At 36.3% G+C, this 14,488-nt stretch overlaps 1 protein-coding gene across 7 annotated transcripts in view; it reads right to left on the bottom strand.

Annotated features, from left to right (window-relative positions):
- Nucleotides 1-14,488, bottom strand: part of PLS3 (plastin 3) — a 241,895-nt gene that overhangs the window by 71,766 nt on the left and 155,641 nt on the right. The window contains exon 1 of one of the 7 annotated variants that reach the window (XM_067023576.1): nt 13,962-14,013. The exons of 5 other annotated variants lie outside the window; for them this stretch is intronic. The gene's annotated coding sequence lies outside the window, so the exon portion shown is untranslated. Of the gene's footprint in view, nt 1-13,961; nt 14,014-14,488 lie in introns of those variants that run through there. One more of the 7 variants, XM_067023567.1, reaches the window with a different exon arrangement.

Here is a 14,488-nt window from a genome sequence, read left to right on the forward strand (position 1 = left end):
CTGGCTAAGCCATTAGCAGGGTTCTTTTGATGGGGTAGACTATGGTAGGCTCACTGGCTCTGAGAATTAACTGCTTTAGAGAATAAGCTTTTAAAAGTCTTTCATTAGACCAAATACAAAAATGCAGATAAGCTATATGTGAAGAAAGAAGTTGGAATATCTGTTTGATGAGTACCATTATACTGCATTCTTCCTTAAATTACACTTTTTTTCCATCACAGGATAGGTTTTGCTGTAGCTGTGACTATTAACCTAAACAAACTTAGGAGTAGATGGGGAAGAAACAAATCACTGATATTAGTGGTAGTAAATTTTTTTTCTGTGTCTAAATGGATTCAATGATCATCATACATCCGTTTACCAAGACTCCTCTATTCTTAAAATCTTAATTTTGCCCTATTTTTTAATTGGCTGAATTTCACTTTCGAGTATTTCTCTTTTCTACGAGTTCTTTTATATTCATGGGAACTGCCTAGTACCTTTATTTTTGAATGACATCTTGGCTTACTATTCTTGGATCACACTTTTGTCCTTTCAGAACTCTGTACACAATCCTTAGTGGTAGTAAATTTCACTGTAATAATTATACTAAAACTATATGAGCCACATGCTATAACTTAGGTAAGTTTTCCTTATTGAGAAGGAATTCTGTTAATTGTGTTTAAGGTAGTATAACTGGACTGTGATTTTCAAATTCCTGCTTTCTGAGTGTAACCACTTAATGCCATATTCATAATGTTATAGGCTGCCAGTGACATATTTATTAAAACAATAAAAGCCAATTTAGAATATAAACAGGATGGGAAAGAGAGCCAAGTTTTTTTGGTGCTTCCACCCTGAATCATGAAGCAGAAAGAAGGGTGGAAAAGCTTTATCTTGAGAAAGCAAGACAGAAATGAAAGCATGATCTCATTCACTTTTCCCGCACCCAAACAAGGTGACATTTTCTGTTCCTTTCTTCTTCAGCCCTAATCAGTTCAACAGTCCTCTTCTCTTTTTTTAATCCCTAATAGTAAGTTTCCAAGTGCCCTTTTTAAATTAAGAGGTTTACCAGATTCTTTTTGTAATTTTTAAGATTTTATTTTTCAGAATCAAAGATCAAAGCATGAGAATGCACAAAAGTTTTCATTTAAAATGTTTTGATTTACCATTCATGACTAACAGACACATCCTAAACCCCAATACCCTAAATCCCAATGATTTAGTGGCATATTCTGTTTTGCTATGTGGGTTAATGCATTTGTTTGAAACAACAGAAGAGGTAAACCATACTTAAGGCAGTAGGTTTAGGAGTCTTGCAAAGAGAAATCTAAGGCAGGGGGGAGTCTTTAACAATTCTGGAAAGAACTCTTCAAATAATTTTAAAATTCAAAAACATATCAGTGATTTAGAACTTGAAAGTGATATACCTAAATCAAAAATGTGTCATTCCTTTGAAAAAGTTTCAATATTGGCAATTAAAAAAAAGATATCCAAGTTATATCTGAAGAGAAATGACCAATTAATATTTGTTCAGTGATTTAAAAATCATAAAAGTAGGCACCACTTTAGAAAATAAGACCTAGCATGAGACTATAGAAGAAATTAAATTGTCTTCCTTAATGGAATTACCATTTTTAACTTAATTAACATTACATATGCAATCTCAAAATTCTAATTTATTAATGTAATTCCTATTGACAGCACAGTTTTTTGTGGTCATAGACCAGCTTATTCTAAAAATTTATGTGGAAAGAAGCAGGTCTTAGAACAGGTAAAATTTATTGAAAAATAGACTGGGTGGACTCACTCTGCCTAGTGTTAAGTCATTCCTTGTAGCTACAGCAATCAAGATAGTGTGGTTACAGAGCAACACATGCAGAACAATGGAACAGGCCAGAGAACCCAGAAATAGACCTACACAAACAAGCTCAACTGATTTTTGACAGGGGTGCAAAAGCTCATCAGTGGAGGAATGGTGCTACAGCAACTGGACAACCATAGGGGAAAAAAATAAGAACTCTGACCTAGACCTCATTTTGTGTAATTTTGTGTAAAGATTTACAGCAAAATTAACTCAAAATGGGCCACAGACTTAAATGTGAAACATAACACCATAAAACTTTAGAAAAGAATTTTTGAAAAATTCATCAGGAACCATGTTTGGTGAAGGGGCCTTGGACATGACACCAAAAAGAAAATCCATAAAAGGAAACATTGATCAACTTGGCCTTGTCAAAATAATACTTTTGTTCTGTGAAAGACCTTGCTTGGAGGATGGAAAGACAAGCTACAGACTAGGAGAAAATAGCTGTATACCACATATCTGACAAAGACTGTTATCTAGAATATATAAAGACCTCTCAAAGCTCAACAATCCAATTGGAATATAGGCAGAAGACGTGAACAGATATTTCACCAAAGAGGATATACAGATGGGAAACAAACACATAAAAAGATGCTCAGCATCATTAACCACTGGGAAATACAAAATGAAACAAAAATGGGATATCACTACACACCTATCAGAATAGCTAAAATAAAAATGTGACAGTACTAAGTGATAGCAAGGATGTAGAAAAACTTGGTCGCTCATACGTTGCTGGTAGGAGATTAAATGGTACAAGTCACTACAGAAAAACATTTTGATAGTTTCTTATAAAATTAAATATGCAACTCTCATATGACCCAGAGATTGCATTCTTTGGGAATTAATCCCAGAGAAATGAAAATTTACAATCACAGAAAAACCTGTACACAAATATCTGTAGCAGCTTTATTTGTAGCAGCCAAAACTAGAAATGGCCCAGATGTCCTTCAATGTGTGAATGGTTAAAAACACTATGGTACATTTATACCATGGAATACTACTCAGCAATAAAAAGAAGGAAGGTGTTGATATACACAACTTGGATGAATCTCTAGAGAATTATGCTGAATGAAAAAAGCCAAAAGATTGCGTACTCTGATTTCATTTACATAATATTTTTGAAATGACAAAATTATAGAAATGGGAAACAGATTAGTGGTTTCCAGGGGTAGAGATGGGGTAGGTGCAGGGGAGGGTAGAAGGAAGTGTGTGCTGTTACAAAAGGGTAACAAAAGGGATTCTAGTGGTGACAGAACTGTTCGGCATCTTGACTGTATCAATGTCAACATCTTGGCTTGGGTATTGTACTATGGTCTTGAAGAGGTTACTACTGGGGGAAACTGAGTAAAGGGTATACAGGATCTCTCTGTGTTATTTCTTACAAGTACATGTCTACAATTTCTGCAAAGTAAAAAGTTCAATTAAAAAATCTAACTCAGAATTAAACACAGAATATAGTATAATTAAGTTGATAGGAAAAGGGAAGAAAATTTATACGTGATAATTTCATATCCTATTTTAAACATTATTCCCACAAAATTTTCCAAAAGACTATAGACATAACTACTGACACTATAGTCTTAGCATATATGGTCAATTCATGACTCCACTAGAGTATTTGATCTGGGTAAACGATATTTTTTCTGTTCAGTACCAAAATAACAAGGTGATATAAAGGAGAATTTCAGGACAAGAGCCCACCAATGCATGACAATTTTGGTATCTGTTATTAGAAATATTTACTTAAGTGACATTTCTCCCCAGATAGTCACTCCTTGATCTCCTTCATGTCTTGTGTCAAATATCTTCCTTTCAGTGAGGCCTCCTATGACCACATGATTTGAAATGGCAATGCCCTCTTCCCACTCCCTATACCCTCAACTTTAATTTTCTCCATAATACATTACCATCGAATACACTATATTGTTGTTCATTTTGTATCTCCCCCTAGTAGGATGTAAGCTTCATAAGGATGGTCATTTTCATTTGTTTCAGTCACAGGTATAATTCCCAGTGCCTAGAAAATAACCTGACCTATAGAGGCACTCAGTAAATATCTGAATAAGTGAATGAATCAATGAATAAAATGGAATTTTTTTTCTTGGTGAGGAGTAGTACAAAGGGGGAAATACTGGCTCTCTGAGAGAGAAAATCCAGTTTGGAAGAAACCAAGAGTGATAAATCCGGGAATTCCCTGGAGGTCCAGTGGTTAGGACTCTGCGCTTCCATTGCAGGGGGCATGGGTTCAATCCCTGGTCGGGGAACTAAGATCCTGCAAGCCACGTGGTGTGGAAAAAAAAAAAAAAAGAGTGATAAATCCTACAATGTATATCCAATATATTGGCATTAGAGTTTTCAAAATCCTTTGGATGCAATACAATGTAGGAAACTCTTTAAGATCAATGATTAGGACTGCAGCTTTGTAAGCATAAGAGTACTTTGGTTGAAGATACAACCTAGAAAATAATTTACCACTTTAAAGCTATTACTAATGAATTTTCATTAGCTATGGAAGAGTTGGTCGAGTTAAATAATGTTGCTTAAGTTATAGGTGAAGTGAGTTTCAGAGAGTTTATGTCAACTTTAAAGACATGGCATCTGCCATTGTGTTAACATCTGAAAGAAAACTCCAGATTGTATAAACTGATTCAGGGTGGAAGAGGCATTCCTAGTGAACCATGCTGGACTCTGGATGTGGTATTTAAATTTATGGCAAGAAGAGTGATGGATTAGGTATGAGGAGACCCCATCCCCCACCACTGTCCTCCACCACTGCATTAGACCTCTGTCGCCTCATCTGCAAAAATCAGTGGCTGGATTAGACTCTGAGCTCTTCAAATGATGGCACATTATGTTATTTATCTTAGTGATAACAGTGCCTAGCACACTGTTGACAATTAATAAAGGCCTGTTAAATGAATTAAGTAATTAAATAGGAAGTTCTAAATGAGCCTCCGGGAAATTGTATATTTTCTTGACTGAACTGCAGCCCTCCTCTCTCAGGGAGGCCTATCCTTTCCTAGTTGGCCTGCCCAGAATAAGGCCACTAGGTCCAGGAACTTCTCTGTGGGTTGAATACAGAAGATAATGGCAGAGATCGGTTCTAGGTGTCATTAGCTATATTGACCTGAAGGGTTCTTGAAAGAAAAACTCTAGGGCTTCCCAGGTGGCGCAGTGGTTGAGAATCCGCCTGCCGATGCAGGGGTCACGGGTTCGATCCCTGGTCCGGGAAGATCCCACATGCCACAGAGCAACTAAGCCCGTGCACCACAACTACTGAGCCTGTGCTCTAGAGCCCGTGAGCCACAACTACTGAGCCCACGTGCCGCAACTACTGAAGCCCACGTGCCTAGAGTCCGTGCTCCACAATGAGAGAAGCCACTGCAATGAGAAGCCAGCGCACCGCAACGAAGAGTAGGCCCTGCTCACCACAACTAGAGAAAGCCCATGTACAGCAACAAAGACCCAACACAGCCAAAAATAAATAAATAAATAAAATTAAAAAAAAAAAAAAAAAAAAAAAAACTCTGATCTGTAACTGATTCTTTTTATCATCCTTGGATAATCCCTCCTTCTCATGTTCATCCCTGAAGAGTCAAAAGGTAAAGACTCCCTCAAACTTACTGCTGCACTTTCTAAATGTAAAACACCAAGGTCTTCTGAAAATGTCAAGTGTCAAATGTACTCAATATTATTTCTCAATGGATATACAAGAAACTAGTACTAGTGGTCACCTCCTGGGAAGGGAAATGGGGGATCGGAGTCAGGGGCAGGAGGTTTATTTTCCTTATGTCCCTTTATAGCTTTTGAATTTTGTTCTGTGTATGTATTTCATATTTGAAGCATAAGTTTAAAAAATAAATATTAGATGTGCTCAATAATGCTTTAGGTTGACTGAAAACCATTGTGTTTCAAAGCATTTGTCATTTACTTCTGCAATACTTAATACTGCTTACTTTTGTTCCTTATACTAGGTATTCAATAAGTGTATAAACAAGGAATTTTGTATAAATCTGTTATACAAGTTTTTTAAAAGGTGATTTTACAACTTTTACAGGCTTTCCATTATTCAAGCAGAAATATTACTAAGGAATAAGGTAGTATTGGGAACAAGTTGATGATAATAAGCTACTAAGCATCAAGAAACAGGAAAAGGGGCTTCCCTGGTGGTGCAGTTGTTAAGAATCCGCCTGCCAATGCAGGGGACACATGTTTGAGCCCTGGTCCGGGAAGATCCCACATGCCACGGAGCAACTAAGCCCATGCACCACAACTACTGAGCCTGCGCTCTAGAGCCCGCAAGCCACAACTTCTGAGCCCACGTGCTGCAACTACTGAAGCCCATATGCCCAGAGCCTGTAGTCCACAACAAGAGAGGCCACCGCAATGAGAAGCCTGCGCACCATAACAAAGAGTAGCCACAACTAGAGAAAGCCCACGCACAGCAACGGAGACCCAACACAGCCAAAAATAAATAATAATAATAAATTAAAATTTTAAAAATAAATAAATTTAAAAAAAAAGAAACAGGACCACAAAAAAAAGAAACAGGAAAAAATTAGCTACACTTAGATGTAGAAATCAATATTGCTCAGAGTCAAAGCAAGGATCTACATTAACAGCAGACCAGTGATAAATGAAATGTTATCTTGTCAGTACCACTTCTAACTCATTAGGTGACCTGTGGTTAGACATTTAATATTAACATATCCCATTATTCATAACAGCCAAAAAGTGGAAACAACCCAAATGTCTATCAATGTATGAATGGATAAACAAAATGTGGCATATCCATACAATGGACTATTATTCAGCCATAAAAAGGAATGAAGTACTGATACATGCTATAATGTGAATGAACCTTGAAAACAATATGCTTAAGTGAAAGAAGTCAGTCACAAAAGACCATATGTTCCATTTATACATAAAAGTCCAGAAATGGGAAATCTATAGAGACAGAAAGTAGATTAGTGATTGCTTAGGGATGGGGAGGTGGAGGGCTGGGGAGAGGCATAGCTTAAAACTCTGGAGTTTTAAGCCTCCTTCATCCTTCCAAGGTGATGAAAATATTCAAAACTTGCTGATGGTTGTGCATATCTGTGAATATACTAAAATCCGTTGAACTGTACAATTTACATGGTTGGTACAGAATGTTGAATTCTCTCTCAATAACACTGCTTTAAAAAGTGAAAAAATATTAATATGTCCCAATATCCTCGTTGATTCTAAAGTTAAGCAGTTCTCACAATGAAAGTGCCATCCGTACGTAACATTCACTCCTGACCATTCACTTAAGACAAGTAAAAGAGGAAGAAAACCAAGGAAGCCATTTGCTTAGTTTTCTGACAGGTTCACATCAATATGTATTTTATTCAATATGATTCATAAGTTACCCATTTGCTGATTAGGTTTTCACAATTTAATCTTTATCAGCAAGGGCCATCCATGGCCATTTATACCCTCTTTCAAATGTATTATATTTATGGAGACCTGCTGTGTGCCAGGTGTACTGTGAAAGAACCAGGAGAATGGGTTTATTTTCTTTTCTCCCTAGAAGAACAGTGTTTTCCATGGTACATGGCAGGAATTTAGTACCGTCTTTGAAGAAAACCATGTACAGCAGACAGTACATGCAGATATACTGCATTCATTTGATCCCCTCCCACCAAATGAAATGATGACCAGATTTGGAATCCTGGGTTTTCCAGCTCATTTTAAAGTCTGGGACAATCAAGAAGTTCAAGGCAGAAAATTAAGGTGTCAGCTATACCTGTAGTTACTCGCTATTATCCTTGAGTCAGATAAAACTTAACAGAATGCTGTACTACAGAAAGTATGAGAGCTGCATGTGCAAGTAATGGCGAATCAATGTTTTTTAGGGCTTCTACATACATGGGTATTTCCACAGCTGCAGAACCAACTACTGCAGAAGCACACGCTGTGAACAACATCTACAATTTAGTAAAGCTGGAAAGAATTTTATTTTTGTAAAAACTAAATGGGGTGTGGCTCATTTTCTTGCCAAAGGTCTATTTTATTCCAAGACACTGGTGTCTGCTGACCTTCATTTATAGGCTGAGCAATGTTCTATTTAAGTAAAATTAACTCATGGTGGGCACTTTTTTTTAGGATGCAATAATTATTGCAAAGAAATAACAATGTTTAAATTTGATTTGTTCTTAGTTTAGATTTGATTATATTGGGTTATACATGAATGTCTTTGTTCACACAAGGTTTAAATTTAGAAATTATTTTATGTTGAGAAAAAAGGCCATATTTAACTTCCTTTTCTACATGTAAGAATATTTTTAGGTTTCATGAAATCCAATATTATGTTTTTTCTTCCAGACTGCAGGAGTATTTTACCATCTTCGTAGCCCTAGCACCTAACAATCTTCATTAAACTTATTTTAGTTGAATGATGAAGCCATTGCACAAATAGACTAATTAAGGCATTGTCCATGTTACTATCTTTGGCTATTACTCCATCTATAGTTTGTACTATCTCAATATATACTTGAGAACTCTGGGCACATTTTAAAGTTTTCCTGAGGGTTACATCTCTTTATATATGCCTTATAGGCCGCCTTTTATATAATCTTTACACATTTCAAGGTACTTGACACAGCAATCCTCCCTTCATCTTTACACAAACCTTCTCTGGTTAGGGAAGTTTGCCACCTTCTGCTTGCACCTATAAATATATTCTAGTTTGCTTTTATTTTTCGCGGGGCTGGGGGCCCAACTAATGCTGGAAAACTTTGATTTAGGATAAGATACCAAATGTATGGGTTGGCTTATATCTTTAAACATGTAAATCTATCAGTATTACTTTTTGGTTGTCTATACTGCATGGTAATTTGGCTATATTTGTTTTTTAATTAGCATAAGACAAAATATAAAATTTTAATTATTCATAACCACTTGCAAAACTGATTCAACTGTAGCTTTAAACTGGAGACCCACAAACTGCTCAAAATATTTGTTGAATGTGTCAATGTCCTTCATCATTTCCTGGTTTTTGCTTCTGAAAACTTCCACTAGAGGTAATAATGGGCATTGTAAATTTAAAATTAATATGTTTTGGATTCACCCATGTCTAAAGGCTACATGTCATCTTGGAAAGATACTGATTTAATTTATAACTCTCTGCCTTCCCCAGCATTTTAAGTTTTCCCTAACTTATTTTCTCTTTTCTCCTATTTTTTCAAAGGTAAACTTTTAAACATTCATGTTTATACTATTTCTACTATTGTAGAAACACTGAAGAACTTGAAGCTTTTTTTTCCTCCCCCCCAAAACAGGCATCAACATTACCTATTACCTTTCACCCTGCTCTAAGCTAAATTTGTTAGTGGCAGTGACTTTATAATGGTGTCTGTAATGTATTAAGAGTCACGTTTCCAATTTTCCTTTGAGGGTGAATTTAGACTGTTGGATGGCATATCCTCATAAAAGGATACATTAATGGTAAAGGGGTTTCTTAGCCAAGCCAAGAGGCTTCTTCAACCTGGAACATTGTTAAAATCCTCCACATTCGTAATGAAAAGCATTGGAAAGTCATATTTTCACAATACCATTAAATAAAACAGAAAAAATAAACTATCTTATTGGGCTTCCCTGGTGGCGCAGTGGTTGAGAATCCGCCTGCCGATGCAGGAGTCACGGGTTCGTGCCCTGGTCCGGGAAGATCCCACATGCCGCGGAGCAACTACGCCCGTGAGCCATGGCCGCTAGGCCTGTGCGTCCGGAGCCTGTGCTCCGCAACGGGAGAGGCCACAACAGTGAGAGGCCCGCATACCGCAAAAAAAAAAAAAAAAAAAAAAAAACTATCTTATTTATCTTCAATGGTGATACTTAAGGAAAAAAAAGTTTAAATTAGAGGAAAATGAAGAGGTAGCTACAGATACCTGATAAAGATCACCTAAGGCAACGTTAATTGACCTGTAAATGGGAACACTGATTGAGCACCTAATATACGCCAGTTTCTTTATAAATGTTCTCCTTTAATTTTAAAGACAAGACTGAAAACAAGTGATATTATCCCCATTTTATAGATAGTGAAATTGAGGTTTAGAAGAATTAAGGAACTTCCCCAATGTCACAGAGATATAAAATAGCAAAACCATGGGAGCCCATATTTTATGCTAAAATCCATTCTGACTATGAAATATAGCATGTACATGATCCCTCTGACAACAAAAAAAGGAGGTGGTAAGAACGAGTCGTCCAGTCAGACAAAACTTTCCACATCACTTCTGGGTCATCATGGGATGCCCGGACCAACATGGTCCTTAGTGCCAGCAGTGAACTGGAGTAAGGAGACAAACATCCAAGAAGGGTCTGTGAAACAGCATGGGGTAAGTATACAGAGAGATATGCAGTGTACAGTGAGCCATTTAAATATACAAAATATTTGTTAAGTCAAGTGTTGTAATTTGGGGATTCACCATATACTGAAACTAGGCACAAATTAACTGGTGGCACCAGTTTTACCACTATTGGATCTCCGTTTAGTTATTTAAGCAACCTGAATGAAACATAAAACTCTGAGTTTACTGAGCATTGTCAACGTACAGGCACACATCATTTTATTGCACTTTCCAGATATTGTACTTTCTACAAATTGAAGGTTTGTGCTAATGTTGCATCAAGTGAGTCTACTGGCACCATTTTCCAATAGCATTTTCTCACTTTGTGTCTGCGTCACATTTCGGTAATTCTCACCACATTTCAAACTTTTTCATTATCATTATATTTGTTATAATGATTGGTGATCAGTGATCTTCGACGTTACTAGGACACACTGAAGCCTCAGATGAAAACTGGCATTTTTTAAACAATAAAGTATTTTTAATTATGTACATTTTTTAGATGTAATGCTATCACATACTTAATATATTACAGTATAGTGTAAACATAACTTTTATATGCACTGGGAAGCCAAAAAAATTGATGTGACTCACTTTACTGCGATAGTCTGGAACCAATTGAAGTATCTCTGAGGCATGGCTGTACTTCCAAAGACTGACAGCCTGAGATAAAGAAGCCTATCAACAAACACAGCCATTTCTATGTCTGTGAGTCTATTTCTGTTTTGTAAATAAATTCATTTGTATCATTTTTTTAGATTGCTCATATAAGTGATATATGATATTTGCCCTTGTCTGACTTACTTCACTCAGTATGATAACCTCTAGGTCCATCCATATTGCTGCAAATGGCATGATTTCATTCTTTTTTATGGCTGAGTAATATTCCCTTGTGTATATGTACCACATCTTCTTTATCCATTCATCTATCAATGGACATTTAGGTTGCTTCCATGCCTTGGCTATTGTATATAGAGCTGCTATGAACACTGGGGTGCATGTATCTTTTCAAATTAGGGTTTTCATCTTTTCCAGATATATGCCCAGGAGTGGGATTGCTGGGTAATATGGTAACTCCACAGATATAGAAAACAAACTTATGGTTACCAAAGGGGAAGGGGGGGTTAAATTAGAAGGTTGGGATTAACATATACACACTCTATATATAAAATAGATAACCAACAAGGACCTACTGTATAGCACAAGGAACTACACTCAATATCTTGTAATAAGCTATAATGGCAAAGAAGCTGAAAAAGAATATATAAATATATATCTTTATATATATACAGCCATTTAACCAACTTCAGGATTAAAAGTCTCTTCATGATACTGTAAGTTTATGGTCACAATTAAGCTTTCTGTACTTGAACTGAGTTTTACAGCAATCTGCAATCTAAAGGCTAATTAAATACAAACCTGTCTCCCTTCCCCAATTAACAGTTCTGTTTCAAAAAATAGAACTTCCTATGATTGTACACCCCACAGGATTCTACTTCATCCTCCTTTGCACCTGCTAACTAGATCAGAGGAAACCAAAATATTTCCAAGACATATACTTTACCTAAACCAGGTCCATACGAAACACTATATAAAGAACGGCTTTTCTATTTTGAGTGCCGCTGTTTGAAATCAAGGCTCTTTTTGCTTACACCAATGTTTAAATTTCAGAGATTGTCAAAGGAATTCATCTTTAAAACAAAAATCTTTGCAATTTCTCTTCTAAATATTTATCTCAAAGAAATAATCAGAGTTATGAAATGGTTTTTGCCCCAGGGTGTTCACTGAAGCATTATCTATAAGATATGGAAAGAACAAAAACTTCCAACAACCTGGAATTAGTGAAATAAATTGTGAAATATCCATTATATAGAATATCATGCAGTAATTTTAAATATTTTCAAAAATACCTGATTACATGAAAACATGTTCATAATATAAGTTAAAAGAATTGGATACAGGGACTTCCCTGGTGGCACAGAGGTTAAGAATCTGCCTGCCAAGGCAGGGGACATGGGTTTGAGCCCTGGTCCGGGAAGATCCCACATACCGCGGAGCAACTAAGCCCGTGCGCCACAACTACTGAGCCTGCGCTCTAGAGCCCGTGAGCCACAACTAGTGAGCCTGCTCACCTACAGCCCGTGCTCTGCAATAAGAGAAGCCACTGCAATGAGAAGCCCGTCCATCACAACGAAGAGTAGCCCCGGCTCGCCGCAACTAGAGAAAGCCCACTCGCTGCAACAAAGACCCAACACAGCCATAAATAAATAAATAAATAAATAAAAGAATCGGATACAAACAGTATATACAGTATGATCCCAATTTTTTAAATATCTAACGTTCTACACAGGAAACAGATGAAAAAAATATGAACAGGTGGTACAATTATGAGTAATTTTTCTTTTTCTTCTTTATAAACCCTTTTGTTTTCTTCTCATATTTTTAAAGTGATCTTGTATTTTTTTAATCCAAAGTAAACTGATAAAAAATTATCCTAAGTACACACTACTTAAGACACTTTTCCAGCAGATTAACTAAATATACCTATTGACTATTATAGCAATAGGATATACCCTAGGAATCATGTCTTATCATTTTCACCTCTGAGAAAACAATCTTAAATGGTAATTCTCCCTCACCTGAAATACAAGCACCAGATGTCAAAAACAACAATAAGAAATGGCAAAAATGGGAATATGTAAGCAAGTAAAGAAATACAGGAAAAAAAGCTTTAAAATTACATTTGTCTATAAAGGACAATGTGTTATTCAGTGTCAATAGCAGAATGTCAATCTGAGAGCAACACTATGTAATTAGAGCATATAATGTAGAATGCTAGAATATGAATATTCAAAGCTATTATGCTGCCCTCTCAAATTCTATTTTATAGAAAGTAAAAATTTTATATATATACTTTTTATGTAAACAAGTATTATATATACATATAAATTTACAACAGCTTAAGAGAATCAGAGTTGTATTTTCAATATATGGGTTACAAGATTACAAAAAAATGATATGCTATTTAATCTTTTAAAACAGAGATGGTAGAAATAAGAGATCAGATTTTATAAAAGAAAATGATTTCTTTTAGCGAAGAGAAACTTCAGAACTAGTCATAGGATATCAGGTTATTTCAAAAGTCCTTTAACTCAAGGCTTTCTGCTTATTCCATTTTCATTAAGTACTATCACCTCACAAATGCTATTTTAACAAATGTTAGCAAACATAATTTTAACAAAATAAAAATGCATAATAACACAACGAATGACAGAGTTAAAGAACTATCATGTAATTGGCAAGATGACAATAGACAGTGAAAATTACTTCCAAATTAATAGTTTTGAGGGTGGGGGTTGAAAATGACCCCTCAGGGGCTTCCCTGGTGGCGCAGTGGTTAAGAATCCACCTGCCAATGCAGGGGACGTGGGTTTGAGCCCTGGTCCGGGAAGATCCCACATGCCACGGAGCAACTAGGCCCGTGAGCCACAACTACTGAGTCTGCGCTCTAGAGCCTGCGAGCCACCACTACTGAGCCTGCGTGCCACTACTACTGAAGCCTGTGCACTGCAATGAAGAGTAGCCCCTGCTCGCCGCAACTAGAGAAAGCCCACGCACAGCAATGAAGACCCGATGCAGCCAAAAAAAAAAAAAGAAAAAAAGAAAAGAAAATGACCCCTCAGAAGTCATCTAGCCCAACATGTTTGTTTTTCAAATGAAGACCTGCATTAACTTCTCACCTTTTCTGTGTTAATGATGGCACAGTCTCCTCCATTATGCACTTTTCCATACCTGCATATGCAATTTAGAGTGCAATTATAAGAAACATTTGATTTTTCATGCGTAATTTTACACAAAACCTCCTATTACGGGCAATCACAAAACTAAGAATGAAGTATGATAAGCCAAAGTATTTTGTAACCATTACCAATGAACGCCAAAATACTGCTCAATTGTTACTTGGGAAAGGTTAAAAAAAAACCAGCCACCACATTAATGGCTTTTACAGGCTACCTGGCACAATATTTGAGGGAAAAAAATATACGAAAGTATTACACATATAGGTTTTTATTCTCTTGTTATCAACCATTTCTCTTATTTTTCATTACATTATGTCTGGCTTTATTTCTTCTTAGCTTGTAAAAGTGGATGGCTGGAGAACATTTACAGACAAGTAAAACTGTGGCAAGGCTTAAGTGATGAGAATTCTACCATTTCTGTAAACTCTTATTAAAGCTTTAGTGTTTCTATGATATACCACTACAGT

The sequence above is a fragment of the Kogia breviceps genome, chromosome X (genome assembly GCF_026419965.1).
Source record: "Kogia breviceps isolate mKogBre1 chromosome X, mKogBre1 haplotype 1, whole genome shotgun sequence".
Taxonomy (NCBI): Eukaryota; Metazoa; Chordata; class Mammalia; order Artiodactyla; family Physeteridae; genus Kogia; species Kogia breviceps.